General features: G+C 52.2%; 1 protein-coding gene across 3 annotated transcripts in view; it reads right to left on the bottom strand.

Moving 5' to 3' along the window:
• LOC106590443 (phospholipid-transporting ATPase IB) overlaps nucleotides 1–16,137 on the bottom strand; it is a 126,820-nt gene that overhangs the window by 71,310 nt on the left and 39,373 nt on the right. The gene's annotated exons all lie outside the window — the stretch shown is intronic.

The following is a 16,137-nucleotide window of genomic DNA, read 5'->3' as shown; positions in this document are numbered from 1 at the left end:
CCATCACACTGTTATTATGAGATAGTTTGGTGTAGAGGGGCCATCACACTGTTATTATGAGATAGTTTGGTGTAGAGGGGCCGTCACACTGTTATTATGAGGTAGTTTGGTGTAGAGGGGCCGTCACACTGTTATTATGAGATAGTTTGGTGTAGAGGGGCCATCACACTGTTATTATGAGGTAGTTTGGTGTAGAGGGGCCATCACACTGTTATTATGAGATAGTTTGGTGTAGAGGGGCCATCACACTGTTATTATGAGGTAGTTTGGTGTAGAGGGGCGTCACACTGTTATTATGAGATAGTTTGGTGTAGAGGGGCGTCACACTGTTATTATGAGGTAGTTTGGTGTAGAGGGGCGTCACACTGTTATTATGAGATAGTTTGGTGTAGAGGGGCCATCACACTGTTATTATGAGGTAGTTTGGTGTAGAGGGGCCATCACACTGTTATTATGAGATAGTTTGGTGTAGAGGGGCCATCACACTGTTATTATGAGATAGTTTGGTGTAGAGGGGCCATCACACTGTTATTATGAGATAGTTTGGTGTAGAGGGGCCATCACACTGTTATTATGAGATAGTTTGGTGTAGAGGGGCCATCACACTGTTATTATGAGATAGTTTGGTGTAGAGGGGCCATCACACTGTTATTATGAGATAGTTTGGTGTAGAGGGGCCATCACACTGTTATTATGAGATAGTTTGGTGTAGAGGGGCCGTCACACTGTTATTATGAGGTAGTTTGGTGTAGAGGGGCCATCACACTGTTATTATGAGATAGTTTGGTGTAGAGGGGCGTCACACTGTTATTATGAGATAGTTTGGTGTAGAGGGGCCATCACACTGTTATTATGAGGTAGTTTGGTGTAGAGGGGCCATCACACTGTTATTATGAGGTAGTTTGGTGTAGAGGGGCCATCACACTGTTATTATGAGGTAGTTTGGTGTAGAGGGGCCATCACACTGTTATTATGAGGTAGTTTGGTGTAGAGGGGCCGTCACACTGTTATTATGAGATAGTTTGGTGTAGAGGGGCCGTCACACTGTTATTATGAGGTAGTTTGGTGTAGAGGGGCCATCACACTGTTATTATGAGGTAGTTTGGTGTAGAGGGGCCATCACACTGTTATTATGAGGTAGTTTGGTGTAGAGGGGCCATCACACTGTTATTATGAGATAGTTTGGTGTAGAGGGGCCATCACACTGTTATTATGAGATAGTTTGGTGTAGAGGGGCCATCACACTGTTATTATGAGATAGTTTGGTGTAGAGGGGCCATCACACTGTTATTATGAGATAGTTTGGTGTAGAGGGGCCATCACACTGTTATTATGAGATAGTTTGGTGTAGAGGGGCCATCACACTGTTATTATGAGGTAGTTTGGTGTAGAGGGGCGTCACACTGTTATTATGAGGTAGTTTGGTGTAGAGGGGCCATCACACTGTTATTATGAGGTAGTTTGGTGTAGAGGGGCCATCACACTGTTATTATGAGATAGTTTGGTGTAGAGGGGCCATCACACTGTTATTATGAGATAGTTTGGTGTAGAGGGGCCGTCACACTGTTATTATGAGATAGTTTGGTGTAGAGGGGCCATCACACTGTTATTATGAGGTAGTTTGGTGTAGAGGGGCCATCACACTGTTATTATGAGGTAGTTTGGTGTAGAGGGGCCATCACACTGTTATTATGAGATAGTTTGGTGTAGAGGGGCCATCACACTGTTATTATGAGGTAGTTTGGTGTAGAGGGGCCATCACACTGTTATTATGAGATAGTTTGGTGTAGAGGGGCCATCACACTGTTATTATGAGATAGTTTGGTGTAGAGGGGCCATCACACTGTTATTATGAGATAGTTTGGTGTAGAGGGGCCATCACACTGTTATTATGAGATAGTTTAGTGTAGAGGGGCCATCACACTGTTATTATGAGGTAGTTTGGTGTAGAGGGGCCATCACACTGTTATTATGAGATAGTTTGGTGTAGAGGGGCCATCACACTGTTATTATGAGGTAGTTTGGTGTAGAGGGGCCATCACACTGTTATTATGAGATAGTTTGGTGTAGAGGGGCCATCACACTGTTATTATGAGGTAGTTTGGTGTAGAGGGGCGTCATAATATCATGAGATATTACAGCCTACCTACATCATCACAGTTACAGTCCCCAAGCAATAACCAACACACTGCGCTACTCTTTCTCACACACACACACACACACACACACACACACACACACACACACACACACACACACACACACACACACACACACACACACACACACACACACACACACACACACACACACACACACACACACACACACACACCTCAATGAGTCCAACTGGAAGCAAACAGTGTAATGGCCTAACACATTGGTGCTAATAACCCACTGCTACTTGTCACAGCAGAGAGACAAGCACACACACACACACACACACTAACAGAGCTGAAACTAACACATATTAACTGATTAGAAATCATTGTCAAACAGTCATTAGTAAACTGTTTGTAAATCATCATACATCATTGCTTTATGTAACTTTTAACACCCCATATCTTTCTTAATGTAAAACTAACCATTTGGATTGTAATGCATATCCACAGTTAAGAGATACTGCAGACTGTAAAATGACCGGCATCTCTGAAGTCACTGCATGAATTCCTCTCTCATCCAAATAACTCCCTATTTTTGGGGGCAATCAAGTACTGTACATTTTCCCATGTCACCGAATGACAGATCTCTCAGTAAAGGCATTTTCAGTTCCAAACAAAATGTTATTTTTCATATGCATCTGCGCTGGGAACAGGCTTGAACACAGATTCACACACACTTGCACATAGGTGCACATTTGCACACACACGCTGCAAACCTTTCTCTCAGGCTCTTGTGTGGAATCTTCTCAGGTTTATATTTAGAGCTGGGAAGAAAGGTTCAGATGGTGTGACATATCACAGATCACCTTCTCTCAGCGCACGCACATGCACACACACACGCACACACGCACGCACGCACGCACACGCACGCACGCACGCAAGAGAGAATGAGGGAGTTGGGTACGGTAGTGAGGCAGTGAGGTCAGAGTAGAATGAGTAAGGGGGGTATGTGAGGGGGAGGGGTTAGTGGTTAGTATGTGTGAGGGGGTATATGGGGGGGTATGGTTAGTATGTGTGAGGGGGTATATGGGGGGGTATGGTTAGCATGTGTGAGGGGGTATATGGGGGGTATGGTTAGCATGTGGGAGGGGGGTGATAGGGGGGTATGGTTAGCATGTGGGAGGGGGGTGATAGGGGGGTATGGTTAGCATGTGGGAGGGTGGGTGATAGGGGGGTATGGTTAGCATGTGGGAGGGGGGTATGGTTAGCATGTGGGAGGGTGGGTGATAGGGGGGTATGGTTAGCATGTGGGAGGGGGGTATGGTTAGCATGTGGGAGGGTGGGTGATAGGGGGGTATGGTTAGCATGTGGGAGGGGGGTATGGTTAGCATGTGGGAGGGGGGTGATAGGGGGGTATGGTTAGCATGTGGGAGGGGGGTGATAGGGGGGTATGGTTAGCATGTGGGAGGGGGGTATGGTTAGCATGTGGGAGGGTGGGTGATAGGGGGGTATGGTTAGCATGTGGGAGGGGGGTATGGTTAGCATGTGGGAGGGGGGTATGGTTAGCATGTGGGAGGGTGGTATGGTTAGCATGTGGGAGGGTGGGTGATAGGGGGGTATGGTTAGCATGTGGGAGGGGGGTATGGTTAGCATGTGGGAGGGTGGTATGGTTAGCATGTGGGAGGGGGGTGATAGGGGGGTATGGTTAGCATGTGGGAGGGGGGTATGGTTAGCATGTGGGAGGGTGGTATGGTTAGCATGTGGGAGGGGGGTGATAGGGGGGTATGGTTAGCATGTGGGAGGGTGGTATGGTTAGCATGTGGGAGGGGGGTATGGTTAGCATGTGGGAGGGTGGTATGGTTAGCATGTGGGAGGGTGGTATGGTTAGCATGTGGGAGGGTGGGTGATAGGGGGGTATGGTTAGCATGTGGGAGGGGGGTATGGTTAGCATGTGGGAGGGTGGTATGGTTAGCATGTGGGAGGGGGGTGATAGGGGGGTATGGTTAGCATGTGGGAGGGTGGGTGATAGGGGGGTATGGTTAGCATGTGGGAGGGGGGTATGGTTAGCATGTGGGAGGGTGGTATGGTTAGCATGTGGGAGGGGGGTGATAGGGGGGTATGGTTAGCATGTGGGAGGGTGGGTGATAGGGGGGTATGGTTAGCATGTGGGAGGGGGGTATGGTTAGTATGTGGGAGGGTGGTATGGTTAGCATGTGGGAGGGGGGTGATGGGGGGGAGGAGACAGACACGCTCATATCTAAAGTGTAGATTCTGTCACCAGTGAGATTTAATACAGCACTTAATTTTCAGCCAAGCATCTGTACAAACAAACACCCCCTGCACACGCACGCACGCACACACGCACACACACACACACACACAGCTGGTATAAAGTTTAACCATAAATAGTGAGACTATACAAGTGACTACATAGTGTCTTTATCAAGGTGAGAAGTGTTATATCCACATGGTGAGAAGTATGTGGACACCCCTTCAAATTACTGGATTCTGCTACTTCAGCCACACCCGCTGCTGACAGGTGTATAAAATCAAGCACACAGCCATGCATTCTCCATAGACAAACATTGGCAGTAGAATGGCCTTACTGAAGAGCTCAGTAACTTTCAACATGGCACCGTCATAGGATGCCACTGTTCCAACAAGTCACTGTTCCAAATTCTGCCCTTCTAGAGCTGCCCCGCTCAACTGTAAGTGATGTTATTGTGAAGTGGAAACATCTAGGAGCAACAATGGCTCAGCCACAAAGTGGTAGGCCACACAAGCCCCCAGAATAGGACCGCCGAGAATTGAAGCGCGTAGCGCGTAAAAAATTGTCTGTCCTTGGTTCCAACACTCACTACCGAAGGTCCAAACTGTCTCTAGAAGCAACGTCAGCATAAGAACTGTTCGTCGGGAGCTTCATGAAATGGGTTTCTATGGCCGAGCAGCCGTACACAAGCCTAGGATCACCATGTGCAATGCCAAGCGTCGGCTGGAGTGGTGTAAAGCTCACCACGACTGGACTCTGGAGCAGTGGAAATAAGTTCTCTAGAGTGATGAATCACGCTTCAACATCTGGTAGTCCAACAGACAAATCTGCGTTTGTCCAAATGCATAGTGCCAACTGTAAAGTTCGGTGGAGGAGGAATAATGGTCTGGGGCTGTTTTTCATGGTTTGGGCTAGGCCCCTTAGTTCCAGTGAAGGGAAATCCTAACACTACAGCATACAATGACATTCTAGATGATTCTGTGCTTCCATCTTTGTGGCAACGGTTTGGGAAGGCCCTTTCCTGTTTCAGCATGACAATGCCCCCGTGCACAAAGCGAAGTCCATACAGAAATGGTTTGTCGAGATCGGTGTGGAAGAACTTGACTGATGCTTGGCTCAACCCCATCAAACACCTTTGGGATGAATTGGAACGCAGACTGTGAGCCAGGGCAAAACGCCCAACATCAGCACCCGACCTCACTAATGCTCGTGACTGAATGGAAGCAAGTCCCCGCAGCAATGTTCCAACATCTAGTGGGAAGCCTTTCCATACGAGTGGAGGCTGTCAGAGCAGCAAAGGGGGGACCAACTATGTATTAATGCCCATGATTTTGGAATGAGATGTTCGACGTGCAGGTGTCCACATACTTTTGACTATGTAGTGCGTGTGTGACGATTAATGAGCAGCACAGTGAAGAGGTTTGTGTTTGACTTGTAATGTGGGCGGTGAGACAGGACAGAGGGGGGTTGGTGGTAAGATTGATGAAATGGATTTCCAACACTATGAGCCTGATCTGTAAAAGCCACCACCTCTACTGTAAAGAATGTTGTGAGTGTTTGTGTGTGTGATATATTTGATATAAAAGTGACAGATGGACCTGTCACTGTGTAACCGTCACAGACCGCCATGTTTACCCAGGAGGCATTGCTTAGAGGGTTTGTTATGACGAAAGGGAGCGCCAAAAGGAGATCACATTACCCTCCTCACTCATCACCCTCAGATGGCTCCATATATCCTTCTCTCCAGTACCTCTGCCCCTCTCTCCAGTGCCTCCCTCCCTCCCTCTCTCCAGTGCCTCCCTCCCTCCCTCTCTCCAGTGCCTCCCTCCCTCCCTCCCTCCAGTGCCTGCCTCCCTCCCTCTCTCCAGTGCCTCCCTCCCTCCCTCTCTCCAGTGCCTCCCTCCCTCCCTCCCTCTCTCCAGTGCCTCCCTCCCTCCCTCTCTCCAGTGCCTCCCTCCCTCCCTCCCTCTCTCCAGTGCCTGCCTCCCTCCCTCTCTCCAGTGCCTGCCTCCCTCCCTCTCTCCAGTGCCTGCCTCCCTCCCTCTCTCCAGTGCCTGCCTCCCTCCCTCTCTCCAGTGCCTGCCTCCCTCCCTCTCTCCAGTGCCTCCCTCCCTCCCTCCCTCTCTCCAGTGCCTGCCTCCCTCCCTCTCTCCAGTGCCTGCCTCCCTCCCTCTCTCCAGTGCCTGCCTCCCTCCCTCTCTCCAGTGCCTCCCTCCCTCCCTCCCTCTCTCCAGTGCCTCCCTCCCTCCCTCCCTCTCTCCAGTGCCTCCCTCCCTCCCTCCCTCTCTCCAGTGCCTGCCTCCCTCCCTCTCTCCAGTGCCTGCCTCCCTCCCTCTCTCCAGTGCCTGCCTCCCTCCCTCTCTCCAGTGCCTGCCTCCCTCCCTCTCTCCAGTGCCTGCCTCCCTCCCTCTCTCCAGTGCCTACCTCCCTCCCTCTCTCCAGTGCCTCCCTCCCTCCCTCCCTCTCTCCAGTGCCTCCCTCCCTCCCTCCCTCTCTCCAGTGCCTGCCTCCCTCCCTCTCTCCAGTGCCTGCCTCCCTCCCTCTCTCCAGTGCCTGCCTCCCTCCCTCTCTCCAGTGCCTGCCTCCCTCCCTCTCTCCAGTGCCTGCCTCCCTCCCTCTCTCCAGTGCCTCCCTCCCTCCCTCCCTCTCTCCAGTGCCTCCCTCCCTCCCTCCCTCTCTCCAGTGCCTCCCTCCCTCCCTCCCTCTCTCCAGTGCCTGCCTCCCTCCCTCTCTCCAGTGCCTGCCTCCCTCCCCCTCTCCAGTGCCTCCCTCCCCCTCTCCAGTGCCTCTACCCCTCTCTCCAGTGCCTCTACCCCTCCCTCTCTCCAGTGCCTCCCTCCCTCCCTCTCTCCAGAGCCTCCCTCCCTCTCTCCAGAGCCTCCCTCCCTCTCTCCAGTACCTCTACTCCTCTCTCCAGTGCCTCCCTCCCTCTCTCCAGAGCCTCCCTCCCTCCCTCCAGTGCCTCTACTCCTCTCTCCAGTGCCTCTACTCCTCTCTCCAGTGCCTCTACTCCTCTCTCCAGTACCTCTACCCCTCCCTCCAGTGCCTCTACTCCTCTCTCCAGTACCTCTACTCCTCTCTCCAGTACCTCTACCCCTCTCTCCAGTACCTCTACCCCTCTCTCCAGAGCCTCCCTCCCTCTCTCCAGAGCCTCCCTCCCTCTCTCCAGAGCCTCCCTCCCTCTCTCCAGAGCCTCCCTCCAGTGCCTCTACCCCTCTCTCCAGAGCCTCCCTCCCTCTCTCCAGAGCCTCCCTCCAGTGCCTCTACTCCTCTCTCCAGTACCTCTACCCCTCTATCCAGAGCCTCCCTCTCTCTCTCCAGTGCCTCCCTCCCTCTCTCTCTCCAGTGCCTCCCTCCCTCTCTCTCTCCAGTGCCTCCCTCCCTCTCTCTCTCCAGTGCCTCTACCCCTCTCTCCAGTGCTTCTACCCCTCTCTCCAGTGCCTCTACCCCTCTCTCCAGTGCCTCTACCCCTCTCTCCAGTGCCTCTACCCCTCTCTCCAGTGCCTCTACTCCTCTCCAGTGCCTCCCTCCCTCTCTCTCTCCAGTGCCTCCCTCCCTCTCTCTCTCCAGTGCCTCCCTCCCTCTCTCTCTCCAGTGCCTCCCTCCCTCTCTCTCTCCAGTGCCTCTACCCCTCTCTCCAGTGCCTCTACCCCTCTCTCCAGTGCCTCTACCCCTCTCTCCAGTGCCTCTACCCCCCTCTCCAGTGCCTCTACCCCCCTCTCCAGTACCTCTCGCCCTCTCTCCAGTACCTCTCGCCCTCTCTCCAGTACCTCTCGCCCTCTCTCCAGTACCTCTCGCCCTCTCTCCAGTACCTCTAGCCCTCTCTCCAGTACCTCTAGCCCTCTCTCCAGTACCTCTCGCCCTCTCTCCAGTACCTCTCGCCCTCTCTCCAGTACCTCTCGCCCTCTCTCCAGTACCTCTCGCCCTCTCTCCAGTACCTCTCGCCCTCTCTCCAGTACCTCTCGCCCTCTCTCCAGTGCCTCTAGCCCTCTCTCCAGTGCCTCTAGCCCTCTCTCCAGTGCCTCTAGCCCTCTCTCCAGTGCCTCTAGCCCTCTCTCCAGTGCCTCTAGCCCTCTCTCCAGTGCCTCTAGCCCTCTCTCCAGTGCCTCTATCCCTCTCTCCAGTGCCTCTACCCCTCTCTCCAGTGCCTCTATCCCTCTCTCCAGTGCCTCTATCCCTCTCTCCAGTGCCTCTACCCCTCTCTCCAGTGCCTCTACCCCTCTCTCCAGTGCCTCTACCCCTCTCTCCAGTGCCTCTTCCTCTACCCCTCTCTCCAGTACCTCTTCCTCTACCCCTCTCTCCAGTACCTCTTCCTCTACCCCTCTCTCCAGTACCTCTTCCTCTACCCCTCTCTCCAGTACCTCTTCCTCTACCCCTCTCTCCAGTACCTCTTCCTCTACCCCTCTCTCCAGTACCTCTTCCTCTACCCCTCTCTCCAGTACCTCTTCCTCTACCCCTCTCTCCAGTACCTCTTCCTCTACCCCTCTCTCCAGTACCTCTTCCTCTACCCCTCTCTCCAGTACCTCTCCCTCTACCCCTCTCTCAAGTACCTCTTCCTCTACCCCTCTCTCCAGTACCTCTTCCTCTACCCCTCTCTCCAGTACCTCTTCCTCTACCCCTCTCTCCAGTACCTCTTCCTCTACCCCTCTCTCCAGTACCTCTCCCTCTACCCCTCTCTCCAGTACCTCTCCCTCTACCCCTCTCTCCAGTACCTCTCCCTCTACCCCTCTCTCCAGTACCTCTTCCTCTACCCCTCTCTCCAGTACCTCTTCCTCTACCCCTCTCTCCAGTACCTCTTCCTCTACCCCTCTCTCCAGTACCTCTTCCTCTACCCCTCTCTCCAGTACCTCTTCCTCTACCCCTCTCTCCAGTACCTCTTCCTCTACCCCTCTCTCCAGTACCTCTCCCTCTACCCCTCTCTCCAGTACCTCTCCCTCTACCCCTCTCTCCAGTACCTCTCCCTCTACCCCTCTCTCCAGAACCTCTCCCTCTACCCCTCTCTCCACTACCTCTTCCTCTACCCCTCTCTCCAGTACCTCTTCCTCTACCCCTCTCCAGTACCTCTTCCTCTACCCCTCTCTCCAGTACCTCTTCCTCTACCCCTCTCTCCAGTACCTCTTCCTCTACCCCTCTCCAGTACCTCTTCCTCTACCCCTCTCTCCAGTACCTCTTCCTCTACCCCTCTCTCCAGTACCTCTTCCTCTACCCCTCTCCAGTACCTCTTCCTCTACCCCTCTCTCCAGTACCTCTTCCTCTACCCCTCTCTCCAGTACCTCTTCCTCTACCCCTCTCTCCAGTACCTCTTCCTCTACCCCTCTCTCCAGTACCTCTTCCTCTACCCCTCTCTCCAGTACCTCTTCCTCTACCCCTCTCTCCAGTACCTCTTCCTCTACCCCTCTCTCCAGTACCTCTTCCTCTACCCCTCTCTCCAGTACCTCTTCCTCTACCCCTCTCTCCAGTACCTCTTCCTCTACCCCTCTCTCCAGTACCTCTTCCTCTACCCCTCTCTCCAGAACCTCTTCCTCTACCCCTCTCTCCAGAACCTCTTCCTCTACCCCTCTCTCCAGCACCTCTTCCTCTACCCCTCTCTCCAGCACCTCTTCCTCTACCCCTCTCTCCAGCACCTCTTCCTCTACCCCTCTCTCCAGTACCTCTTCCTCTACCCCTCTCTCCAGTACCTCTTCCTCTACCCCTCTCTCCAGTACCTCTTCCTCTACCCCTCTCTCCAGTACCTCTTCCTCTACCCCTCTCTCCAGTACCTCTTCCTCTACCCCTCTCTCCAGTACCTCTTCCTCTACCCCTCTCTCCAGTACCTCTTCCTCTACCCCTCTCTCCAGTACCTCTTCCTCTACCCCTCTCTCCAGTACCTCTTCCTCTACCCCTCTCTCCAGTACCTCTTCCTCTACCCCTCTCTCCAGAACCTCTTCCTCTACCCCTCTCTCCAGTACCTCTTCCTCTACCCCTCTCTCCAGTACCTCTCCCTCTACCCCTCTCTCCAGTACCTCTCCCTCTACCCCTCTCTCCAGTACCTCTCCCTCTACCCCTCTCTCCAGTACCTCTCCCTCTACCCCTCTCTCCAGAACCTCTTCCTCTACCCCTCTCTCCACTACCTCTTCCTCTACCCCTCTCTCCAGTACCTCTTCCTCTACCCCTCTCCAGTACCTCTTCCTCTACCCCTCTCTCCAGTACCTCTTCCTCTACCCCCCTCTCCAGTACCTCTTCCTCTACCCCTCTCCAGTACCTCTTCCTCTACCCCTCTCTCCAGTACCTCTTCCTCTACCCCTCTCTCCAGTACCTCTTCCTCTACCCCTCTCCAGTACCTCTTCCTCTACCCCTCTCCAGTACCTCTTCCTCTACCCCTCTCTCCAGTACCTCTTCCTCTACCCCTCTCTCCAGTACCTCTTCCTCTACCCCTCTCTCCAGCACCTCTTCCTCTACCCCTCTCTCCAGCACCTCTTCCTCTACCCCTCTCTCCAGTACCTCTTCCTCTACCCCTCTCTCCAGTACCTCTTCCTCTACCCCTCTCTCCAGTACCTCTTCCTCTACCCCTCTCTCCAGTACCTCTTCCTCTACCCCTCTCTCCAGTACCTCTTCCTCTACCCCTCTCTCCAGTACCTCTTCCTCTACCCCTCTCTCCAGTACCTCTTCCTCTACCCCTCTCTCCAGTACCTCTTCCTCTACCCCTCTCTCCAGTACCTCTTCCTCTACCCCTCTCTCCAGTACCTCTTCCTCTACCCCTCTCTCCAGTACCTCTTCCTCTACCCCTCTCTCCAGTACCTCTTCCTCTACCCCTCTCTCCAGTACCTCTTCCTCTACCCCTCTCTCCAGTACCTCTTCCTCTACCCCTCTCTCCAGTACCTCTTCCTCTCTTTCTTGCTCCCTGTCTCCAGTTCCCCTCCCTCTTTCTCTCTTAATCTATTTCACTTTCTCTCCCTTTTACCTCCAGATGTTTATCTCGCAGATAAAACACAAACACACGTCTCTTCCTGTGTACAGAGGGGTTGCTGACAGATGTATAGATAGCAGCGTGAAGGAGACATGGAAAGGGGGAAGAAAAGACGGGAGGGAGGGAGACATCCGCCTGACTACCAACCACAAGATCAACAGAGATGAGCCTCACCTCTGAAAAACTAAAGAAACAAAGTGGAAGAAAGCAGGGGAAGGAGAAGAAGAAGTGGTAAACTAGGACAAGAGATACACTGCAATTGGGCAACAGGTCGCTCCTAGGAATTATATTTTTATAATACATATATATTTGCTCCTGCTCTCCTTAACTCTAACAAACACAAACCTACCCACCTACACATGTTACATACACGCTACACACACACGCTACACACACACACAGTGGTGGCTCTAACCTGAACCTAAATCAGTTATTTTAAGTGTGATGTGAGATAAGTCTGTCTGCTTTCATCGGTGGTGACCTGTCCTCTCACCACAGACCTCTGGACCTGTCCTCTCACCACAGACCTCTGGACCTGTCCTCTCACCACAGACCTCTGGACCTGTCCTCTCACCACAGCACTCTGGACCTGTCCTCTCACCACAGCTCTCTGGACCTGTCCTCTCACCACAGCTCTCTGGACCTGTCCTCTCACCACAGCTCTCTGGACCTGTCCTCTCACCACAGCACTCTGGACCTGTCCTCTCACCACAGCACTCTGGACCTGTCCTCTCACCACAGCACTCTGGACCTGTCCTCTCACCACAACTCCCTGGACCTGTCCTCTCACCACAGCAATCTGGACCTGTCCTCTCACCACAGCAATCTGGACCTGTCCTCTCACCACAACTCTCTGGACCTGTCCTCTCACCACAGCACTCTGGACCTGTCCTCTCACCACAACTCCCTGGACCTGTCCTCTCACCACAGCAATCTGGACCTGTCCTCTCACCACAGCAATCTGGACCTGTCCTCTCACCACAGAAATCTGGACCTGTCCTCTCACCACAGCAATCTGGACCTGTCCTCTCACCACAGCAATCTGGACCTGTCCTCTCACCACAGCAATCTGGACCTGTCCTCTCACCACAACTCTCTGGACCTGTCCTCTCACCACAACTCTCTGGACCTGTCCTCTCACCACAACTCTCTGGACCTGTCCTCTCACCACAACTCTCTGGACCTGTCCTCTCACCACAACTCTCTGGACCTGTCCTCTCACCACAACTCTCTGGACCTGTCCTCTCACCACAACTCTCTGGACCTGTCCTCTCACCACAACTCTCTGGACCTGTCCTCTCACCACAACTCTCTGGACCTGTCCTCTCACCACAACTCTCTGGACCTGTCCTCTCACCACAACTCTCTGGACCTGTCCTCTCACCACAACTCTGGACCTGTCCTCTCACCACAACTCCCTGGACCTGTCCTCTCACCACAACTCCCTGGACCTGTCCTCTCACCACAACTCCCTGGACCTGTCCTCTCACCACAACTCCCTGGACCTGTCCTCTCACCACAACTCCCTGGACCTGTCCTCTCACCACAGCAATCTGGACCTGTCCTCTCACCACAGCAATCTGGACCTGTCCTCTCACCACAACTCTCTGGACCTGTCCTCTCACCACAGCAATCTGGACCTGTCCTCTCACCACAGCAATCTGGACCTGTCCTCTCACCACAGCAATCTGGACCTGTCCTCTCACCACAGCAATCTGGACCTGTCCTCTCACCACAGCAATCTGGACCTGTCCTCTCACCACAGCAATCTGGACCTGTCCTCTCACCACAACTCTCTGGACCTGTCCTCTCACCACAACTCTCTGGACCTGTCCTCTCACCACAACTCTCTGGACCTGTCCTCTCACCACAACTCTCTGGACCTGTCCTCTCACCACAGCAATCTGGACCTGTCCTCTCACCACAACTCTCTGGACCTGTCCTCTCACCACAACTCTCTGGACCTGTCCTCTCACCACAACTCCCTGGACCTGTCCTCTCACCACAACTCTCTGGACCTGTCCTCTCACCACAACTCCCTGGACCTGTCCTCTCACCACAACTCCCTGGACCTGTCCTCTCACCACAACTCCCTGGACCTGTCCTCTCACCACAACTCCCTGGACCTGTCCTCTCACCACAACTCCCTGGACCTGTCCTCTCACCACAACTCCTTGGACCTGTCCTCTGGACACTCATTCCCACTCAATACACACAACAGAACAAGGTAAGCGCCCAATCATCCTTCACATTAAGCTACAAGAATGCATATTTGAATTGGTATATACTAAGTCAACAAAACAATATTTACAGTAGGAGGGATGAAATAAAGCCAAGTTGGTTGAATTTCAGGGTGACAGGAATGCTACGTTGGCGCGGTCCCTTAATGTAAGTTAAGGTTTTAATTGAATAGACTCAGTCTGACTAATTACAGTGCTACTGAATGGTCTCATTGTCAAGAAAAGCATTTTACTGTACTTACTGGAAACCACTCTCCCTTTCCCTCTCATTCTCTTATGGAAGTGTGTACTTTTCCCTACACACACACTCTACCCACCCACACACACACACACACACACACTCTACCCACCCACACACAAACACTCTACCTACACACACACACACACACTCTACCCACCCACACACAAACACTCTACCCACCACACACACTCTACCTACACACACACACACACACACACACACACACACTCTACCCACACACACACACACACACACACACACACACTACCTACACATCAGTACACATCCCTCTTCGTACACACAGTCTGAGACACAATGGAGTGTAGAGGTCGTAACCCTGTCTGTCATCTGCAGACTATCTGTCTAACAGACAAATTAACTCCACTAAAGCAAGCAGACTGTGCCGCAGTGGTGGAAAAAATACCAAATTGTCATACTTAAAAGTAAAGATCCCTTATTAGAAAATGACTCAGGTAAAAGTGAAAGTCACCCAGTAAAATAGGGTGGTAGGTAGCCTAGTGGTTAGAAGGTTGGACTAGTAACTGAAAGGTTCAAATCCCTGAGCTGACAAGGTAAAAATCTGTCGTTATGCCCCTGAACAAGGCAGTTAACCCACTGTTCCTAGACTGTCAATGAAAATAAGAATTTGTTCATAAATGACTTGCCTAGTTAAATAAAGGTAAAATATATACTGCTCAAAAAAATAAAGGGAACACTTAAACAACACATCCTAGATCTGAATGAATGAAATAATCTTATTAAATACTTTTTTCTTTACATAGTTGAATGTGCTGACAACAAAATCACACAAAAATAATCAATGGAAATCCAATTTATCAACCCATGGAGGTCTGGATTTGGAGTCACACTCAAAATTAAAGTGAAAAACCACACTACAGGCTGATTCAACTTTGATGTAATGTCCTTAAAACAAGTCAAAATGAGGCTCAGTAGTGTGTGTGGCCTCCACGTGCCTGTATGACCTCCCTACAACGCCTGGGCATGCTCCTGATGAGGTGGCGGATGGTCTCCTGAGGGATCTCCTCCCAGACCTGGACTAAAGCATCCGCCAACTCCTGGACAGTCTGTGGTGCAACGTGGCGTTGGTGGATGGAGTGAGACATGATGTCCCAGATGTGCTCAATTGGATTCAGGTCTGGGGAACGGGCGGGCCAGTCCATAGCATCAATGCTTTCCTCTTGCAGGAACTGCTGACACACTCCAGCCACATGAGGTCTAGCATTGTCTTGCATTAGGAGGAACCCAGGGCCAACCGCACCAGCATATGGTCTCACAAGGGGTCTGAGGATCTCATCTTGGTACCTAATGGCAGTCAGGCTACCACTGGCGAGCACATGGAGGGCTGTGCGGCCCCCCAAAGAAATGCCACCCCACACCATGACTGACCCACTGCCAAACCGGTCATGCTGGAGGATGTTGCAGGCAGCAGAACGTTCTCTACGGCGTCTCCAGACTCTGTCACGTGCTCAGTGTGAACCTGCTTTCATCTGTGAAGAGCACAGGGCGCCAGTGGCGAATTTGCCAATCTTGGTGTTCTCTGGCAAATGCCAAACGTCCTGCACGGTGTTGGGCTGTAAGCACAACCCCCACCTGTGGACGTCGGGCCCTCATAGAGTCTGTTTCTGACCGTTTGAGCAGACACATGCACATTTGTGGCCTGCTGGAGGTCATTTTGCAGGGCTCTGGCAGTGCTTCTCCTGCTCCTCCTTGCACAAAGGCGGAGGTAGCGGTCCTGCTGCTGGGTTGTTGCCCTCCTACGGCCTCCTCCACGTCTCCTGATGTACTGGCCTGTCTCCTGGTAGCGCCTCCATGCTCTGGACACTACGCTGACAGACACAGCAAACCTTCTTGCCACAGCTCGCATTGATGTGCCATCTTTGATGAGCTACACTACCTGAGCCACTTGTGTGGGTTGTAGACTCCGTCTCATGCTACCACTAGAGTTAAAGCACCGCCAGCATTCAAAAGTGACCAAAACATCAGCCAGGAAGCATAGGAACTGAGAAGTGGTCTGTGGTCACCACCTGCAGAACCACTCCTTTATTGGGGGTGTCTTGCTAATTGCCTATAATTTCCACCTGTTGTCTATTCCATTTGCACAACAGCATGTGAAATTTATTGTCAATCAGTGTTGCTTCCTAAGTGGACAGTTTGATTTCACAGAAGTGTGATTGACTTGGAGTTACATTGTGTTGTTTAAGTGTTCCCTTTATTTTTTGAGCAGTGTATATATATATATTGTTTTTAAATACTACTTGCATAAAAGTCTAAAAGCATTTGGTTTTAAATATACTGAAGAATCAAAAGTAAAAATCATT

Source organism: Salmo salar, chromosome 29 (assembly GCF_965601325.2).
Source record: "Salmo salar chromosome 29, fSalSal1, whole genome shotgun sequence".
In the NCBI taxonomy this organism is placed as follows: domain Eukaryota; kingdom Metazoa; phylum Chordata; class Actinopteri; order Salmoniformes; family Salmonidae; genus Salmo; species Salmo salar.
Note: the sequence above shows the minus strand (reverse complement) of the source record. Positions and strands in the feature narration are given on the sequence as shown.